General features: G+C 44.1%; 1 non-coding gene across 1 annotated transcript; it reads left to right on the plus strand.

The window, feature by feature from the left end:
- The first annotated feature begins 3,861 nt into the window (after positions 1-3,861).
- Trnap-agg85 (transfer RNA proline (anticodon AGG) 85) lies at positions 3,862-3,934 on the plus strand. The gene has a single exon. It is a non-coding gene; the product is annotated as a tRNA-Pro (tRNA).
- Positions 3,935-6,972: the final 3,038 nt, after the last annotated feature.

The raw sequence follows: 6,972 nt of genomic DNA on the forward strand, positions 1-6,972 counted from the left end.
CTTATCAAAACTCCACTTGAGGTCTGTGTCAGCTGACATCACTCTGCCAATCGGCCTGAGTCTGCAGAAGCGGCAAGAAGCCCCTAGAACACCACCAGAGGTTTTTGGTTCTTTTTTTTTTTTTTTTTTTTTTCGGAGCTGGGGACCGAACCCAGGGCCTTGCGCTTCCTAGGTAAGCGCTCTACCACTGAGCTAAATCCCCAGCCCCTACCAGAGGTTTTTTTGGTGCGTTTCTCTCTAGGAAGTCACGGCAGGCGGAGCTCAGCAATGCAATGGAAGGGAACCAATACACGAGTGTCATTCTCCTCATCACAGTCGCTCTTTCTCCTGGATCAGCTTCAGCAAAACACTCTGCAAAGAAACCAGAAGTTTCTACTTAAAAAAAAAAATCCATAAGGAATGAAGATTGAGGCTCTTGCATTAAATAAGCCAGGGGTTGGGGATTTAGCTCAGTGGTAGAGCGCTTGCCTAGCAAGCGCAAGGCCCTGGGTTCGGTCCCCAGCTCCGGAAAAAAACAAACAAACAAACAAACCCATAAATAAACCAGCCACACGAGGACAAACATGGAGTGATTCTACTTATGTGAGGGCACAAGAATAGCCAAATTCCTAGTTGGTTTCCCACAGAAGGTAGAACTGTGAGTGGAGCGAGATGGCTCAGCCACAGGGCTGGAGAGTTGGCTCAGTGGCAGACCCGAGAACTGGTTTCTCTTTCAGAGGCTCGATTCCCAGCGCCAGGCAGCAGTTAGCAACTGTCTGTAACTCCAGTCCTAGAGGATCCAACGCCCTCTTCTGTGGTACACAGACATCCATGCTGGAAACACACACACACACACACAAATAATAAAATAATGAACTTTAAAAAATAAAAAAATAAATGAAAAAGATAGCTCGACCTGCCGACCTGAATCTAATTCCTGAGACCCATGTGGTAGAAGGAGAGAATTGCCTTCCAAAAGTTGTCTCTGACCTCCACACACACGATGTGTATACACTACCAACAACACGCACGCATGCTTGCATACATGCCCGAAAACACGTATACTGAATAAATAAATGTTTTTAAAAAAATGTAACCTCCTCCCCACTCCCACTTCAAGGCAAAGAAATCGCCAGAAGTCAAATGTAGAAAGGAGATGGGAGTTGTTGTTTAATGGTTATAGAGTTCAGCCTGGGAGGTGACAAAAGGTGGTGGTGTGGGCAGCTACACAACAACATGGATCTAGAACACTCCCCATTCAGCGGCACACAAAAATGGCCAGAGCAGTAACTCGCACATTACATGCATGTTCCCACAACTAGACAATAAGGAACCTTTCCCAGGCTCATTCTCACTTGTATTTTTAAACTTGAGCTGTTTCCACAAAACCAATCTACGGAGTGCTGAGTCCGGCCTCCTATTAGGGTGCAACTGGCTTGTCCTGTTGGTTTCTTTCTGCATGAGGCTCTGGATGACACAGTGTCGATACACCCAGGGTAGTCCAGAAATAGGACGCAGAATTTCAAAACAAAGCAGCAAACAATATCGTCAGGTTTTGTTATTTCAAAGGAGGGCCTCGAGGATATTATAGCAAGTTGAATTAGCCAGCCATGAGAGCACAATCAAGCGAAGAGATATCATATTCGTGGTTGGTAAACCAAGCAGTGGGGCGCTGGAATGACTCCAAACTTTGACAATTTTAACATACTTGTAATTTTAGATCTGCGAGAACTACATCTCCCCGCGGAACGCTGCAGAATAAAAACATTACAGGATTAGCAGTTTTCTGACCCACTTACTTTAAAAAGCTGAATCATTCCATTGAGACCCTGGGGAAATGCAGATTTACATCTTTGATGTTTGGGGGCTTTTTTTTTTTTCCTTTTGGTTTTCTTTCAACTAAACGAAATTATATAACCAGCTTTTTTTTTTCCCCTCCAGTCTTAGCCATCTTCTCTTTTAACTGGGTGGTTCTGAATACCTTCTCAAATATGCCTTTGCAAAGTGTTGGTTTTTGCAAATGCAAATGTAAAGTGACACACACATACACACACTCACTCACACTCACACACTCACACAGATACACACATACACATACATACACACATACACTCACACACATACACACACATTCACACACACACTCACACACACATACACATTCACACACACACTCACACTAACACACACATTCACACACACATTCACACACTCACACTCACACACTCATACACACACTCACACACTCTCACACACACTCACACACACACACACACACACACACACACACACACACACACACACACACAGCTTTCTTCAGGGCAGTTACTTTCTAAGCCCAGAAGGACGGCTTCTCCCTTTCCTCCCAGATACCTTTCTTTATTAGATCGGGAGTGGGCAGGTGGCACATTATATCAACAAGGGGGCTCAGTGCTGTGGAAGGGAGGTCCAGGGGATAAAGGAAGTGGACATTTCATCTATATCCACACTGCTCCAATAGATCAGAGCTCTTCCCACCCCTAACTCTGTTCTAGGGAGAGCAGGGGACAAGCTATGGTGAGACTAGCGAATCCAGTTTGGCTGCACTCTCTTACACAGACACTGCATGTTAAGGCAGGTGGAGAGACCAGTATTTTGCTCCTAACATTGTTTAGAAAAGCCATCAACTGGCAGTATGGAAATGTATATGCACTGTATATGATGTGTATGTATACAGTATATATATATATAGTATATACATATTCAATGTATATGTAGTATGTGTATATGTATGGATATATATTTTTAAGATTTTTTTAGTCATGTGTGTGTATGTACCTGAGAACATATGTGTGTATCACATGTGTATAGCACCTGAGGAGGCTAGCAGAGGGCATCAGATCTCCCTGAAACTGCAGTTACAGGGCTGACCCCAGTTCCTCTTTGAGAGCAGCAAGTGCCCTTAGCGTTGGCCATCTCTGCAGTCCTGCCTTCTCTATCTTCACGCGACTCTGTCTCCTGCCTCTGGATTCTGAAATAGGCATTGCATAATTTATAAGGTGCTTAATATACTGTTTAATATAACTCCAGCATAGCCTATAATTATAGCTACTTCTGTTTATGTTGTCTAACTCTTAGTAAATTACCAAGTCTTTGAGGGCCAGGTTCGTAGCATACACAGCTTTATTCTTGCTGTGTCATATCCAGCATTGTGGTTTCGTTGTGACAAATGTCCAGCACGAGGAAGAGGTCCGTACAAATAACATAGACCACTTTAATATGAAGCAGATCCAGTTCTGAAACCAACGAACTGCTCTTGCCTGCTTGGTTTTGTTTTATATAACTTACACAATGAGTGCTGATTATGTATTCATAATTATGCATCTGTTATTAAAATATACCAAGTTCCTACTGGTGTGACAGGCACCGCCGTGTAAGGTCACAAGAATCCATTAGTGAGTAAAAATATTTACTTACACGTGCCCATTATCAGAGAGATTAGCAAACAGGCCCACGATTCTTTTAGCTTGTAACTGGGACAGCCTCAACCTGAAACCAGTGCTTACGGTAGAGTCCATATTCCTAAACAATTTATGTTCCTTATGGTGAGAGCTGTGGACAAGAGGAGACTAGAGGACAAGGCGGCTAAGAGCACGTGGTCGTTTTTCCAGAGGACCTGGGCTTGCCCCCCCACCATCTTTGGTGGCTCACAGGCACTTGTAATTCCCGCTCCAGGGAATCTTGATGCCCTCTTCTGGCTCCTGTGGGGTCCTGCATACACATGCTGTAAATAAACACACGAAGGCCCGCACACACACACACACACACACACACACACACACACACACACACACACGCTCTGAGTGAAAATAAAAATAAATCTTAAAAATAAAGAGATAGGGGTTGGGGATTTAGCTCAGTGGTAGAGCGCTTGCCTAGGAAGCACAAGGCCCTGGGTTCGATCCCCAGCTCCAAAAAAAAGAACCAAAAAAAAAAAATAAATAAAATAAAGAGATAGCAATACAATATTTTCTTTCAAAAACACTGGCGGAGACCTCCCCCAAGATAAAGGGCCCTGCTTGAGAAAGTTTGCTGATCCCTAATGTTCCCAGGACATGCTAACCCATACCAATCTTTCAGGATTCCTCAACAAATGCTTCCTGCCCAGATGCCCTGACATTTGCATACTCTACTGGAGTCCCTTTTTTTTTTTCTTTTTCTTCTTTTTTTTTTTTTTTCCGGAGCTGGGGAAGGATCCCAGGGCCTTGTGCTTCCTAGGCAAGCGCTCTACCACTGAGCTAAATCCCCAACCCCCTGGAGTCCCTTGATAACACAGGAGCTTTTAAAAAAATAATTTGTGGGGCTGGAGAGTTGGTTCAGCGGTTAAGAGCACTGACTGCTCTTTCAGAGGTCCTGAGTTCAATTCCCAGCAACCACATGGTGGCTCACAACCATCTGTGATGGGATCCAATGTCCTCTTCTAGTGTGTCTGAAGACAACTACACTATACTCATAATAAATAAATAAATAAATAAATAAATAAATAAATAAATAAATAAATCTTTAAAAAATTAATTTATGGCCAGGAGTGATGGTACACACCTCTAGTCCCAGCTCTCCGGAGGCAGAGGCAAGAGGATCTCTATGAGTTCAAGGCCAGCCTGGTCTACAGAGTGAGTTCCAGGAGAGCCAGGGCTACACAGAGGAACCCTGTCTCGAAAGAACAAAAAAAAAAAAAAATAATAATAATTTGCTCAGGAAACATTTTATTGCTAATAAAATGTGTTCATTCCGGTCATTGTCAAATATAAACGTAGGTATCTTTATGTGCTGACATGTTCTATTGTTGTCCCAGAGTAGAGAGTAGAGGAAGCCCCACATGAGTGTACCCCTGAGTGAACCTGTGCTGTTCACATGGGTATGACCAGGCCAACGACTCCAAACCTGGGACTCATGGGAAATCGGCAAAGCTATTTCCCCTATGAGCCAGGCTCAGAGGGATGGCAGAGTTCTTCTCAGGGGTCCCTGTGATAGCAGGTGACAAGTGTGTACCGAAGTTAGCCACTGATACTTTGTCATCCAGCATGTTTCCAGCCTGAGGCTGCTCACCTCCAGAGACCTCCCAGCAAGGCCAGCCAATCCCTGCTCCTGCACTGTACATAAAAAACACACTGAGGTTTCATGGCAGTTAAGTGTGGCCTCAGTGGAGCAAACACCCACCTGACCCCAGCTTTGTCCATGTGTCTGTATGTCTCTGTCCTGTGCTCAATCCAGACTCACATAGTGCACACATTGCAGCATCCCAGCACTCACCCATGCACACACATGCATGCACACACACCCATGCACACACATGCATGCACACACACCCATGCATGCACACTCATGCACATACACATTAACTCACATGTACACAAGTGCACACATACACACACATGCATGTACACCCCCCAAGTGTGTGCGTGCATACACACACACACACACACATGCACACATACATGTACACATGCACGAATGCATGGCACGCACTCATGCACACACATATGAACACATACATGCACAAACATGAATACACATGCATAAACACACACACATGCACATATAGGCACACACACTTCTAGAGGCTAAGAATGGGAACCATAACAATAGCAATGACAGAAAATTTAAAGAACAAATTAAAGACATGGGGGGGGTGTGATTGGGGATTTAGCTCAGTGGTAGAGCACTTGCCTAGCAAGCACAAGGCCCTGGGTTCAGTCCTCAGCTCTGAAAAAAAAAGCCAAAATAAAGACATGAGGGAAGGAGAATACTTCCTCCCAAAAGTTTTTGTCTGATCTACACACACACACACACACACACACACACACACACACACACACACCACAAACCATGGCTCAAATGTGCCCACAGAATAAAGAATTGTAATTCTTAAAAAATAACGAAGGATGTTTTTAGTTATTCTGGTACCCAAGATAGTAGACCGCTTCTGCTTCTGCGAAGTCTGAGTTTACTCTGAAATTGACAAAGAAAAATAAAGAGGGGGGGAAAAAACGGGAGGAATTTCACTCAAAAACGCAGTGTTAGCATAAGCGGTATCAATAGACGTAAATAACTTCCCTGCCAAAAGCTTAAGCCAGAACGTAATGCAGAAAGCAGAGAGACGCGCACAGCCAATGTTTGGCAAATCTTTAAAGTGAAGGGAAACCAGGAAGGCTCTGATGAATGATGTATGCATCGGAAACACATCAACAATGAGCTTAGGGCCAAGACTGTTGAAGGGAGCTCGAACAGGCAGAAAACTAAACCACAAATCTTTCTACATGTGGGCATCGCAAGGAATAAAAACAGCCAGTGCGGGTATAAAGCAGATGTTTCCCGATGAACTGGGGCAATGGAGACAGCCAAATCACTGCAACAGGGAGGGCGGGAGGGAGGGAGGGAGCGTCTTACTCAACAGTGCAGGGTTACTCAATCCAAAACAATCATTTGGGATCTTTCTGGCTATTGTGTTGCCCAGTCGCAACCCAAGCACTTGGAGGAGTATCCGGAAAAGGTGTGACTATGGGTAAGCGCCATTCCCCTCAAGCAGAAAGGTTGGTTGTTTGCCTAAGGAGCACGGCTTAATTAAGGGCCTGTTCGAACACAGAGAAATCACTAGAATAGGTGAAAACACTCCTTGGCTCACACTGTAGCCTCTGTGAATAGAGTCCTGTAGTAGTCAGCTTTCTACACTACAACAAAATACTGAAATAAAGAGAAAAGGGGTTATGTTGGCTCATCTTAAAGTCCTGGCCTTTGGCTAGTGACATGGCCATCATGGTAAGAGTGTGGTTGCAGCAACCTGTTCATTCATGGTCTGGAAGAAAAGCCAAAGAGAGGGCCGGAGTCCCACAATCCTCCTCAAGGACACACATTCAATCAACTGAAGGTCCTTTACTAAACCCTACTTACTTTTTTAAAGATAGATTTATGTATGTATGTATGTATGTATGTATGTATGTATGTATATGTATG

The sequence above is a fragment of the Rattus norvegicus genome, chromosome 12 (genome assembly GCF_036323735.1).
Source record: "Rattus norvegicus strain BN/NHsdMcwi chromosome 12, GRCr8, whole genome shotgun sequence".
NCBI classification, from domain to species: Eukaryota; Metazoa; Chordata; class Mammalia; order Rodentia; family Muridae; genus Rattus; species Rattus norvegicus.